General features: G+C 43.3%; 1 pseudogene; it reads right to left on the bottom strand.

Annotated features, from left to right (window-relative positions):
• Nucleotides 1–14887, bottom strand: part of LOC144828073 (E3 ubiquitin-protein ligase TRIM39-like) — a 183073-nt pseudogene that overhangs the window by 111581 nt on the left and 56605 nt on the right.

The raw sequence follows: 14887 nt of genomic DNA, 5'->3' as shown, positions 1-14887 counted from the left end.
TTTTTATATAATGCAGGAGCTTGGGCTACTGCCCATTTTCTTGCAAGTGTATATTTTTTATGAATTGGAATGTGATTTGAGAAGGCAGGCATAATCATTTCTTCGCCATGAGGGCACTCCCTGACAAACTCTGGTGGCCAGTCTTTTTCAGCTAAAAGGATGTCATAGCCTTTGGATAGGTTATCCCAAAATAGACTCCTTATTTTCCTAGTCTTATCTCCCTCTATACGTAATGTCATCTCGTATATTTTATGAGGTTTGCTAACTCTGCTGTCTGCAGTTTCCACCTGAATGTATTCATTCGTGTCCCCTGTCTCCAGATGATTCATCAGGATCTTGCGAGCTATGGTCACTTCTGCTGCGCTGTCTAGCGCTGTCTGGGCCCACTCTCCGTTTTTCAGCTGTGTCCTCAGTATCCTCGGCATGTTTGACTATTTTAATGCTGGCTACCTTCTTTTTGGGAAATTGTAATTTTTTACTTTGATGAGCAGGTTCCTTGTCTTTGGACTTGACGTGCTCTTCCCTTTGTTCTGACCGTCCTCTTCTTTCCGATTTCTGCGAGGAAGTCTGAAAAGATCGAGAGGGACGTGTATCAATATCTTGATATCTATCAGGTTTTTTTAGATTATCCCTATTTCTAAGGTTGTATTTTTTCTCAGAGGGCTCCCTCTGGGGAGACTTGTGTCCTTGGTCCGGAGATCTTTCTCTCCGCCGAGGAGACCTTCCTCTGGACTGGAATCTTTTTTCTTTGGGAGTGGATTGTTTATTTCCATCCCAGCTCTTTTTTGGAGTGTTTAGATTATTTTTAATAAATATCTTTTCAGGATTTTCAGTTAGTTGGGGTTTTACTGGTTTCCCACCCAAACTATCTCTTCCTAGTTCTTCATAGGATTTTTCCATGATTCTGGCAAGTTCAAATGGTTGTTCTGCTATATCTGTTTCCTTCAATTTCTGGCGGATCGCAACAGATGCTGCTTCCCCTTTTATGTTGGCTAATAATATAGCCGAGACCTGCTTGAAGTCTTTTAGTAATTTCATACCCAGAGTTAAAGCAGGTTCTGGACCGTATTCATTTTGAATCTGTCTTAGCACATCGGGTATTACCGCCATGGACGGAACACCATGTGTTTTTGTGTAAATGGAAGCAAAGACTGTGCCCCAAGTGTCACAGTCCTCCACATGTGGTGCGATCCCCATTGGAAGGCAGATAGTCAGAATTCTGTGTTTCTCAGTAGGGGTAGTATCCGGAAATACTGCCTCTATTTGAGTGATTTTTTGTGCTAACCAGAATGGAATTTGTTCCCGTTTTATGGGTACTTTACCGAGACATGATTGTATGTTCTGTGGTGTAATTTTGTTTGTGTTCCCCTGATGAGGGGTCAGCTGTGGAATGTTAACAGTCGGTTGGACTGTTGAAGTCCGCATTACGTATTGGACTAATTGTCTATGTATTTTAATTATTATTTTTAGCTGGACTAAAAATTCTGGTACAGACATTTTTTCAATGTCTGGATGTGGTGTGTAGCTGGCTAGAACCGGCCACGTTGCTCCTGGTCTACCTAGTGGACCGAGCCTGGTGATGTGATTATTATGTTTTAGGGCGCCTTTAAACCAGAGCAGGTGCTCTTGGAATTTTAATGGGATTTCCACCTCCTCGAAAGGGGTGTACTCTTCCGGAGGTTCCTCTATTTTGTAATAGTGGAATTCGTGTGTGACAGCGTTTGCTGCTGGAAAGTTTATCCATGAATAGAATACCTCTGTCTGCCGATATTCATGTGCCTCAATTACGAATATGACTGTACCACCTCTCGATGTCAGTCCATTTTCTATAAGTTTAAGAGTTATAGTTTTTCTTATGTTGACCGGAATGAGTATTGCATCCGGGTCACTCTGTAGGAGACTTGTGTCATCCTCTAGGAGTCGAGCTGCTATTCTAGCTGCCTCCCTTTCTTCTTCACTTTCCCCCATTTTACTGGCAGAAAGGTTTTTGTTTGCAGATCAAGTTTCAAGGAAACAAAGATTAGGTGCACAATATTTTGGAACACTGTATCCTTCAACGTTGACTAAACCAAAAACTATACATAGAAATCTCTTCCTACTAAGTTTTGGTGGATTTTTAACCTTTTACCCACTCCAGACGTCTTTTGGAGTATTTACGGGAAAAAGGTCTGTGTTAAAAAGCACGACTGAGTTACTCTAACGTCTTGCGTTAGATTTATCGCCTTACCAAATGTTGGGCGCCATGTAGTGTAGTTCCTATATTCCCAATAGGCTCTGCGCATTGGAATAATATATTCAGCAGTGTAGACGTAGGACTGAGGTTATCTGGGTCTCTACTGACTATATTAGACTTAAGGTTTGCCAGCTAGCTCAGAGGTCACTAGAAACTTTCTCGAATAAACGAGGAGGAGTTTAACCTCCCTGGATAGACAAGAAGGGATTAGCTTCTGACAACCGTACAACATGACAACTTTGCGCTCCCTGAATAAGAGTATATCTCTAGAGTCGTGTGAAAACAAAAGAGAGCTATTTCACTCAGCCAAATGTGCGTACTTAGTTTCACCAGAATGCAGAGAAAAGAGAGATGGGCGTTTTCAATAAAAGGTGTTAATTATTGAGCAGTCTTCTTCCTCATACAAGAGAAATGAATTGCCACGATTGTTATAATTATGGTAAAATAAAGTGCGTACAGTAAAAGGAGGATTATAAAATAATACTGTAAAAGCATTGATATGGTTCTTGAGCCATATGATACTTTAAAATAGATGAAATATATACATACACATATCCATTGACTAATCGTACTCAACTGGTGCTTCTAACTATGCCTACCCCGGTGTACCTGACCTAAGCCTAATACGTGGGAAGGAGTAAGTAAGTAGCAGTTTAAGTTAAGTTTGTTTTGCCAAGAATCTGACTCAAGAATTCTCTGTAAGGGTTTAGTCAGTTCCGTACCTGGGTAAATAGAAAGCAGGAGGTCTTGTATCTCTCTCTAAGGGCTCGATATCCCAGCAACCCGCGAGGGTAGGCTGGAAACGCCGGAGCTGGATTTCTCGGCAGGAGAAAAGACAGCGTCTTTCTCAACGCGTCAAAGAGGAGGGGCAGCGTCCGTGGGCTCTCGCATCAGCTGGGCTCTCGGAAGTAGATAGCTGCTCTGCTCCAGAATTACCACCATGTGTTTGCTTAAGGCAACGTTGGTATATTTATACCTGAAAGGTGCCTGGGTTTGACGTAAGGTTGGACATAAGATGTCAATAAAGATGTCACTAAGAACTGGCCGTTCTTACAGTGCTTTACTGGAGTTCTAGGACGAAATCAAAACAATAGCAAGGGGGATTTCCCAGGTTGCTGGAGGCTTGTTTTTGTTTAGAGAACTCGGTGTGCTTACTAGGGGGCTGGAGAAGTAGCCTTGCTTAATGTGACAGTATGTGCTACGACTGAATTATGGATATGATTATTATGCCGTTGTATGGATATTATTGATTATAGCCGGACAAGGGCATAAAATAGGAATATCGATTCAGGTTTCCTAGATAACACACTACAACATGATTTGTCCCCATGTCACATTCTCTCTATGGAGATGCTATCCATGTTAATCTAGCTGTGTCTAATGTCATTTGTAGGAGAGATTCTCCAGAGAGCTCTAATTTGCGTAGCAGTGAGGTCTCCGTAGTAGAGTCTGAATAGGTTTGTTTTAAGACTGCTAACTTCTGCATCTTTTAATCAACTTTTATAGGCTAGATAGGATTTGGCTTTCTCCCTAATCACCGTTTTAAGGACTCTCCATAGGGTGCTACAGCCTGACACATGAAATAATCACTGATGGTGGATCTCTGCTGATCCAAGCATTAATTGAGACACATCAAGCACAGGAAGTAATCACTGACTGTTGGTTTCAGCTGATCCAAGCATTAATTGAGACGCATCCCGAACAGGAAGTAATCAATAACTGTGGATCTCAGCTGTTTTACACAGGACCCATCAAGGAGAGGAAACAATCACTGACAATGCATCTCAGTTCTTCTAAACCCAACAAGAACATGAACTAATCACTGACGCAGGACCTAAGCTGGTCCAACATTTCTCCAAAACCCATTGATAATTTTTATTATTCTTGTTTAGAAATGATTTGAGAAGTACATCTCTTACCCAAGGAAATAAAATTGACATCGCTTAGAAAATCCTAAAGCTGACCCAGCACCTTCACAAGGCTTTAGGACATAATCTATACCCCACAAAGGTCAACAGACACAAGTGTCAACAACAAAAGGCCACCAATTCAATAATGACTAGAGTAACACATTCCCCTCATCACACTCAGTAAACCACTATTCACTAAAAAAATACAATATTCTGTGGCAAGCCGATAGTATGCACACTTCACCAATAATGTAGTCACGATTCTGGAATCAAGAAATGTTCTAGCGGACATTTTGGAATTCCGATTATGACAGCAAAACAAAAGTGCAAAGGCACACAGAAAAATACATACACACATTCATACTCAGGTGCATAGGTGCATGTCTAAACTTACTGACAGATCATTCCAAACACATTCATACACAAACCCAGTGACACACAGACTCACACGGATGCACAAATTGACCCAGTAGGCCACATAGTCTCAATTTCGTCCACACTCAAACATACACAAACCTATAGAAAGATATGTTAAACAGACACAGGTAAGAGCACGCTCACAAAGAGATGATGCAAAACACATCCCCACATGCAAACACACACAGACGCATGCACTCCCACAAATGATTGTTCCCATGCACACACAAAACACACCAACAGACACATGCACACAGATAGACAAATGTCTGCATGGACACACCAGACGCCTACAATCTGTGCATACTTACTCCAACACAGGCCACATAACCATGTGATTACAGCTTTAAGGTTGGGACAGTAATTCTTGTTTTTGCTTCTTTCAGGAAGACCCCTGGAAAGATCTGGGCCCTAAACCCCCCCAGACCTTGGCTCTCCCGCCAATACATTTACCTGGTGGAGGCACGACCCAGGATGGAGTGTGAACCATTGGCCTCTCTGCATCTCTTACCTACACAGGTGCCTACACAGAGCAGCACACACACAATATCCGATCTTTAACTGCACAGGACTCACAGCTGCCACTCACCCTCATAGTGGTATACTGTTCCTCTTCCCTAAATTTAGACTCCAGAATGTATCCCATCTCTTTCCTCAGAGGACACAGCCAGTCCTGGAGCTTCACCTGCAGAGAGGAAACAGGTGACAACTGTAGATCTGTAAAGTGGAGTTGATTTTTTGATAATAAACACTGCATAATGATCCACCCATATGCAGATTATAAGTACCAGCCAAACAATTCCATTTTAATTACCAGTCATACATATCTTGATTTGTATGTTTTAACCACCGTTTTTCAAGTTAGATGCATCATCCACACTAACCCGAGATGTAAGTACCACACCACACATACAAATTTTAGGTTTGTGCATATTATAAAAGAATTGTTGGCCCAAACATAATAGATTTTCTGTGTATTGTTTAGCTTCTGTAAGGTCTGTTCCTTTCCCATATTTGATGTGATTTGTTGTATAAATGTTGCCTCAATATGTTGGCACTTGTTTTAGTGTCTACTGTATACATTCTATGTTTTCAATAGTATATAAAAAATGTTTTTTGTAATTGCAGACCTGATGGAGCTTGTGATACAACAGTGGAACGTACTGGCTGTTTTGCTGAGCCTTAAGCTGTATACTGGAAAAATAATAAAGAATTAATCTATAAGAGAAGTCTGGACTTCTTGGTTTATTTGGAGTCAAAGACTTATCTTTTGGTTGTTGTTGCCTCTCCGTTTGCGTATGAATTCAGAAGTTTTGATTTGGCACAGCTGATCTAGGTAGGTGGGCAACACAACTTAAATAGAAGGTTTACAGGAACCAGCCTGTGGGTGTGAAGAGGTGCCTTTAGCAGACCACATTTTTGCAAAATGTACTGAGAGGGGCTGGAGAAAGGTGAGTAGAAGGAAAGGAGCAGGGCCTTCAGAAGGCATATGGTGAGAGGGGCAAAACATGGGTGCGTAGAGGAAAAGGAGTATAGTGAAAAGTTGATGTTAGACCTGCAATCCTTGGCAGGGTTTCCCCTAACGTTTTGCCTTCAACCCTCTTGTTTGCTAACTTTATATTGCTGGTTTTAGGACTCCGAGCACTTTACGACTGATAAACAGTGTTAAAGTGCTTGTGTTCTCTCCTTAACCTGTTTGCCGCAGTTCGGGCATTCCACTGCGCGGGCGGGGCCACGTCAGCCAACGGACGTGCGCAGCACTACCAAGGTAGTGCTTGCGACGGCCGCTGGGCGACTGGCGCACTTAAGGGGCCAAAAACATGGTAAGATTGGCTTATAGCCAGTTGGCACAATAATGTACTTGTAAGTCCCTAGTAAAGTGGACCTACCTGGGCCCAGGGTCTGTAAATTAAATGCTACAGGTAGTTCTACAGCACCGATTGTGCCAGCCACTTAAGTAACACTGTAAACATGCCTTAGGTCTCCCAATGCAGCCTGTGTGTGCAGTTTTAAACTGCCATTTCGACCTGGCCAAATAAATATTTAGCTAGGGCCAACCCTTTATTAATAAATTAAATAAGTCTCCCCCATGGTAGGCCCTGGACAGCCCAGAGTGCAGTGTATTTAAAAAGTGTGACATGTACGTTTAAGTTTTACATGTACTTACTAAAGTCATTTTTCACTATTGCAAGGCCTACCTCTCCAATAGGATACCTTTTGGAGTTACCTTATTACATTTTATAAGCATAATTTCCATAAGGGAACAGGTAGCAGCTCATATTTGCTGTCTTTGGAATAGTAAAGTAAAATCCTAACTGAGGGTAAAGTCAGATTTAAAATTGCAGTTTTGAAAATGCCACTTTTAGAAAGGTGCCGTTTTTCTGCCTTAGCCATTTGGTGCTTGTAGCCTATCTCTGGGTCAAATGACAGCGTGAGGTTGACAGTTGGACATCAAACCACACATGACAAGTTTGTCTGGATGAGCCATCACTGGAAGGATGGGAGGGAGGAGCTGTCCTCCACCTGAATACTTGCACTTGAATAGGCTATGTCCTGTCTCCACACAAAGTGCTGCATTCCCCCTGACATTAATCTGGAGCCAGGGCAGGAAAGGCAGGACATCTGTTCATGTCAAAGGCCTGCCTCTATACGTTTGGGTATGTATACTGTACCTCAGAAACCACCACTTAATTTCACTTCTGGTCTGTGGATACTCTGCTAAGAAGAAGGACTGCTTGGGGGATGAGAATGCTTTCAAGACTATACATGCTATGATTGCTGCCATTGACCAGTTATGTGTGTTATGCATCTGCAAGTTTAATCAAAAAGATCATAAAAAAATGAAATAAATAGAAGGACTGCTGTGCTGCTGAAAGGACTGCCACTCTGCTGCTCTGAAGGACTGCTGCCCTGCTGCCCTGCTGATTGGCTGCCTGCTGCCCTCTTGCCTGGGTGAGAAGGATTAGACCTGTATCTCTGGAACTCCGAACCCCAGAGTGACTCCAAGGGCTAGTTGCCTGAAATCCAGGTCTGAAGCCTCAGGGACACAACAGACTTCCAACAAGCTTGCACCAGATGATAAAGGCACATCACAGGCCTCCCAGCAGATGAAGACACCATGATTTGATCACCCCCGGGTAGAGCTAAAAGGCAACAGTTACCGGCACGTAACCCACATCAAGGTGAGTTAAGACCAATTTCAATTTGTTATTAGTTGCAATAAGCGTGTACATAATCTTTGTTTTTACAGCATTTTTGGCAACATTAAAATCTTCTGCTATGAAGAATTTTAGGGATGGGTGGGTGGGTATTTGCTGCTACGGCTCAAACGAGAACAGAGAAAGAGAGGGCTCAGGGAGGGTCGTCCGGGCCTCTAAACCTCCTGTCTCTCACTGCCAAAACCCCCCCCCCTGGTTGTGCACAAGGGGTCCAGGCCACTCCTCCCTCCTGAAGAATCCCTTTATGTCGGACACTCTACAGTCATTCCAACTCGAAGAAGAGAGTAGACTCTGGAGGGAACATGACCCAGCAGAGGAAAACCTCTCTGACAATCTTCTCCTGGGTGCAATGAAAACTAAGGGTCAGTGTGTTCAAACCCTTGGTGCGACTAAGGCCTTCCTTCACCTCACTAATCGCTGGTACGGGTTACATTCCTGGTAGGGTTCTTTGTTCGCTCCTCTAGAATGTTGTGAGTAATCCCAGCTCGTCAACTGGATCACTGACAGAATATCGACAGTCAAAATATCGAGTTGCCAAAATATCGAGGTAAAAATATCGAATGCCAGAATATCGACTTCCTATCTACAAAAAGGTAAGTACAAAAATATTGACTCCAAAATATCGATAGGAACAAATATAGACAGCCAAAATATTGAATGTTTTAAATATCTTAAAATTAATATAAAAATAATATAATAATAAATATAATTGATTTAAACATACTTAAAATACTTAAATAAACTTAAAATTAATAAATAATTACTGTAACTTTAAAAAATAAAAAAATTAATTTATTTTAAATCCTATATATATATATATATATATATATACATATTATTAACAAAACATATACAAAATTTTTTCCGTAGGATAGCGAGAGGGTTAAATTTACTATTCCCACTCCAGAGAGTGCAACAGTAGGGAAAGCGTTGGATAGCGTAGGGGTAAAAATTACTATTCCGTCTCCGGAGAGCGCAACAGTAGGGAAAGCGTTGGATAGCGTAGGGGTAAAAATTACTATTCCCACTCCAGTGAGCGCAACAGTAGAGAAAGCGTTGGATAGCGTAGGGGTAAAAATTACTATTTCAACTCCAGAGAGTGCAACTGTAGGGCAAGCGTTGGATAGTGGAAGGGTAAAAATTAACATTACCACTCCAGAGAGAGCAACAGTAGGGAAAGCGTTGGATAGCGTAGGGGTAAAAATTACTATTCCGTCTCCGGGGAGCGCAACAGTAGGGAAAGCGTTGGATAGCGTCGGGATAAAATTTACTATTACCACTCCAGAGAGAGCAACAGTAGGGAAAGCGTTGGATAGCGTAGGGGTAAAATTTACTATTCGTCACTCCAGAGAGCGCAACAGTAGGGAAAGCATTGGATAGCGTAGGGATAAAAATTACTATTCCTACTCCAGAGAGTGCAACAGTAGGGAAAGCGTTGGATAGCGTAGGGGTAAAAATTACTATTCCAACTGCAGAGAGCGCAAAAGTAGGGAAAGCGTTGGATAGCGTAGGGATAAAAATTACTATTCCAACTCCAGAGAGTGCAACAGTAGGGAAAGCGTTGGATAGCGTCGGGATAACAATTACTATTCCAACTCCAGAGAGTGCAACAGTAGGGAAAGCGTTGGATAGCGTCGGGATAAAAAATACTATTCCCACTCCAGTGAGTGCAATAGTAGGGAAAGCGTTGGATAGCGTAGGGGTAAAAATTACTATTCCAACGGCAGAGAGCGCAAAAGTAGGGAAAGCGTTGGATAGCGTAGGGATAAAAATTACTATTCCAACTCCAGAGAGTGCAACAGTAGGGAAAGCGTTGGATAGCGTCGGGATAAAAATTACTATTCCAACTCCAGAGAGTGCAACAGTAGGGAAAGCGTTGGATAGCGTCGGGATAAAAAATACTATTCCCACTCCAGTGAGTGCAATAGTAGGGAAAGTGTTGGATAGCTTAGGGGCAAAAATTACTATTCCAACTCCAGAGAGTGCAACAGTAGGGAAAGCGTTGGATAGCGTCGGGATAAAAAATACTATTCACACTCCAGTGAGTGCAATAGAAGGGAAAGCGTTGGATAGCATAGGGGTAAAAATTACTATTCCAACTGCAGAGAACGCAAAAGTAGGGAAAGCGTTGGATAGCGTAGGGATAAAAATTACTATTCCAACTCCAGAGAGTGCAACAGTAGGGAAAGCGTTGGATAGCGTAGGGGTAAAAATTACTATTCCCACTCCAGTGAGCACAACAGTAGAGAAAGCGTTGGATAGCGTAGGGGTAAAAATTACTATTTCAACTCCAGAGAGTGCAACAGTAGGGCAAGCGTTGGATAGTGGAAGGGTAAAAATTACTATTACCACTCCAGAGAGAGCAACAGTAGGGAAAGCGTTGGATAGCGTAGGGGTAAAAATTACTATTCCGTCTCCGGAGAGCGCAACAGTAGGGAAAGCGTTGGATAGCGTCGGGATAAAATTTACTATTACCACTCCAGAGAGAGCAACAGTAGGGAAAGCGTTGGATAGCGTAGGGGTAAAATTTACTATTCGTCACTCCAGAGAGCGCAACAGTAGGGAAAGCATTGGATAGCGTAGGGATAAAAATTACTATTCCTACTCCAGAGAGTGCAACAGTAGGGAAAGCGTTGGATAGCGTAGGGGTAAAAATTACTATTCCAACTGCAGAGAGCGCAAAAGTAGGGAAAGCGTTGGATAGCGTAGGGATAAAAATTACTATTCCAACTCCAGAGAGTGCAACAGTAGGGAAAGCGTTGGATAGCGTCGGGATAAAAATTACTATTCCAACTCCAGAGAGTGCAACAGTAGGGAAAGCGTTGGATAGCGTCGGGATAAAAAATACTATTCCCACTCCAGTGAGTGCAATAGTAGGGAAAGCGTTGGATAGCGTAGGGGTAAAAATTACTATTCCAACGGCAGAGAGCGCAAAAGTAGGGAAAGCGTTGGATAGCGTAGGGATAAAAATTACTATTCCAACTCCAGAGAGTGCAACAGTAGGGAAAGCGTTGGATAGCGTCGGGATAAAAATTACTATTCCAACTCCAGAGAGTGCAACAGTAGGGAAAGCGTTGGATAGCGTCGGGATAAAAAATACTATTCCCACTCCAGTGAGTGCAATAGTAGGGAAAGTGTTGGATAGCTTAGGGGCAAAAATTACTATTCCAACTCCAGAGAGTGCAACAGTAGGGAAAGCGTTGGATAGCGTCTGGATAAAAAATACTATTCACACTCCAGTGAGTGCAATAGAAGGGAAAGCGTTGGATAGCATAGGGGTAAAAATTACTATTCCAACTGAAGAGAACGCAAAAGTAGGGAAAGCGTTGGATAGCGTAGGGATAAAAATTACTATTCCAACTCCAGAGAGTGCAACAGTAGGGAAAGCGTTGGATAGCGTTGGGATAAAAATTACTATTCCAACTCCAGAGAGTGCAACAGTAGGGAAAGCGTTGGATAGCGTAGGGGTAAAAATTACTATTCCGTCTCCGGAGAGCGCAACAGTAGGGAAAGCGTTGGATAGCGTAGGGGTAAAAATTACTATTCCCACTCCAGTGAGCGCAACAGTAGAGAAAGCGTTGGATAGCGTAGGGGTAAAAATTACTATTTCAACTCCAGAGAGTGCAACAGTAGGGCAAGCGTTGGATAGTGGAAGGGTAAAAATTACTATTACCACTCCAGAGAGAGCAACAGTAGGGAAAGCGTTGGATAGCGTAGGGGTAAAAATTACTATTCCGTCTCCGGAGAGCGCAACAGTAGGGAAAGCGTTGGATAGCGTCGGGATAAAATTTACTATTACCACTCCAGAGAGAGCAACAGTAGGGAAAGCGTTGGATAGCGTAGGGGTAAAATTTACTATTCGTCACTCCAGAGAGCGCAACAGTAGGGAAAGCATTGGATAGCGTAGGGATAAAAATTACTATTCCTACTCCAGAGAGTGCAACAGTAGGGAAAGCGTTGGATAGCGTAGGGGTAAAAATTACTATTCCAACTGTAGAGAGCGCAAAAGTAGGGAAAGCGTTGGATAGCGTAGGGATAAAAATTACTATTCCAACTCCAGAGAGTGCAACAGTAGGGAAAGCGTTGGATAGCGTCGGGATAAAAATTACTATTCCAACTCCAGAGAGTGCAACAGTAGGGAAAGCGTTGGATAGCGTCGGGATAAAAAATACTATTCCCACTCCAGTGAGTGCAATAGTAGGGAAAGCGTTGGATAGCGTAGGGGTAAAAATTACTATTCCAACGGCAGAGAGCGCAAAAGTAGGGAAAGCGTTGGATAGCGTAGGGATAAAAATTACTATTCCAACTCCAGAGAGTGCAACAGTAGGGAAAGCGTTGGATAGCGTCGGGATAAAAATTACTATTCCAACTCCAGAGAGTGCAACAGTAGGGAAAGCGTTGGATAGCGTCAGGATAAAAAATACTATTCCCACTCCAGTGAGTGCAATAGTAGGGAAAGTTTTGGATAGCTTAGGGGCAAAAATTACTATTCCAACTCCAGAGAGTGCAACAGTAGGGAAAGCGTTGGATAGCGTCGGGATAAAAAATACTATTCACACTCCAGTGAGTGCAATAGAAGGGAAAGCGTTGGATAGCATAGGGGTAAAAATTACTATTCCAACTGAAGAGAACGCAAAAGTAGGGAAAGCGTTGGATAGCGTAGGGATAAAAATTACTATTCCAACTCCAGAGAGTGCAACAGTAGGGAAAGCGTTGGATAGCGTTGGGATAAAAATTACTATTCCAACTCCAGAGAGTGCAACAGTAGGGAAAGCGTTGGATAGCGTCGGGATAAAAAATACTATTCCCACTCCAGTGAGTGCAATAGTAGGGAAAGTGTTGGATAGCTTAGGGGTAAAAATTACTATTCCAACTCCAGAGAGCGCAACAGTAGGGAAAGCATTGGATAGCGCAGGGATAAAAATTACTATTCCAACTCCAGAGAGTGCAACAGTAGGGAAAGCGTTGGATAGCGTAGGGGTAAAAATAACTATTCCCACTCCAGAGAGTGCAACAGTAGAGAAAGAGTTGGATAGCGTAGGGTTAAAAATTACTATTCCCACTCCAGTGAGTGCAACAGTAGGGAAAGCGTTGGATAGCGTAAGGATAAAAATTACTATTTCTACTCCAGAGAGTGCAAAAGTAGGGAAAGCGTTGGATAGCGTAGGGATAAAAATTACTATTCCCACTCCAGTGAGTGCAACAGTAGGGAAAACGTTGGATAGTGTAGGGGTAAAAATTACTATTCCCACTCCAGTGAGTGCAACAGTAGGGAAAGTAAATACACCATAAATAAATATAAATACCATAAATATTAATACCAATTACAAATTATTTAAAATATTTTACAATTTTATAAAATGTATTAATTAATCAATTAAAATTACAAATAAAAATTAACTAATAATAAAAATTACCTACTAATACTAATTATTTGCCAATTACCAATAAATTAATTAACAATATGAAAATAATTAAAAATTAGACACAAATAAAAATATTTAAAAAATGTAATTACTTGAGGAGCTACGCGGGCATCCAAGATGGTCGCGTGAGCAGAGAGCTCCCGAGACCCGTGCCGCCCTTCTGCAAATATCCTTAACATATCCTTATTCTGAATATGGGCTTCTGAAGACGAACTCTTGCTGACCTCAACATCCTTTTCTAAATTGAATTTGGACGTCGGGAGCTGTTTTTACATCGACTTCAACTTTTTCGGCCTGCCCCAGACGGGGCCGGGGGACTCTGCTGCTTCACAGGCCGGGGAGTAGTTGAACAACAACGGCCAGCGGAATTCCCCCCAGTCGGCCTCATCCTCACTTTCGGTTTCGTTTTCTACTTCGAGCTCCGTGTGATCGATACTCTCCCAGATCCATTTCGGATCCGGTGCGGCTTTGCCCTGCTGTCGAGCTCTGCCCCTCCTGAGGGCTTTGGCCTCCTGCTCTATTGACACTTCTCCATTTTTGGCCTATTTCTTGTCTTCCTTGGCCCCATCAAGATCGGCCATTTTTACCAGGTCTAGAGGGCCCCTTTGGGGCACAGCTTCCAATATGGCCACCAAACCAGAAGTCGAGAAGCGCAAGACAAAGACGCCGGTCCGTGGGGGACATACCCAGACTAACGTCATGGACCGATACACCCAACCGATGGTGTCCCCCGGCGGTACCGCCCGTACTCTTGATGACCCCAGGGCGGACTCGACCGCGCCTACAGACGTCTCTCTCCGAGAAGTCATGAGTGCCATCACGGGTATGCAGGCCTCTATGGGACAGCAATATGAGGCTCTTGCATCCAAAATCGACACTGTGGCCGTGGATGTTACGCTGATTAGAGCGGATATGGCCAAAACTAATGAGAGGGTGAAGGTGTTGGATTTGAAGACCTCCAGCCTGATCCCTGATGTTGCGGACGCACAGACTGAGATCGGCAACCTGAGATCATCGCACGACTTGATGGCCCGTCGGCTGGAGGAGCATGAAAATAGGGCCAGGCGCAATAACGTGCGCATCATTGGTGTGCCGGAAAACCCTGAGTACTCTGCTGTCGACCTCCTCGTAGAGGACCTGGTCCTGAATCATCTAGCTCCCGCCGGACTCAGCAAATTCTTTGCGGTCAAGCGTGCATACCGTTTTCCGGGCGGGAAGGTGAAGTTGGGTGCCCCCCCGAGACCAATTGTTGCCAGGCTTTTTCATTTTCGAGATAGAGACGCTATTCTCCAAGCCTCCCGGGAGCATGGCCCCTTGAAGTTCGATAATACCACCGTGAACTTTTATCCGGACTTTACTCCTCAGATCCAGCAACAGAGACTGGGGTTTCAGGGGGTGAAGAAGCGACTGCGAGACCTGGGCCTCAAGTACGCTATGTTGTTTCCGGCCCGGTTGCGGATCGAATATGAGAAACGGACCTTCTTCTTTGACCGCCCGGACAGTGTCAGTTACTGGCTTGATTCCTTGCCGAAAAGGGGTGAGCGATCTGAGCACCCCGGTGGCGCCGAGAGGGGCACGCCAGATCAAGAGTGACATTATGGCTCCCGACGTCTACTTTTTCTAATCGTTTGTCAGCTGAGTTTTGCTATTTGTTCCTTTATTATTGTTTTTTGATGGGTCCGA

This window comes from Lissotriton helveticus, chromosome 4_1, assembly GCF_964261635.1.
Source record: "Lissotriton helveticus chromosome 4_1, aLisHel1.1, whole genome shotgun sequence".
NCBI classification, from domain to species: Eukaryota; Metazoa; Chordata; class Amphibia; order Caudata; family Salamandridae; genus Lissotriton; species Lissotriton helveticus.
This window is presented reverse-complemented; position numbering and strand designations above follow the sequence as displayed.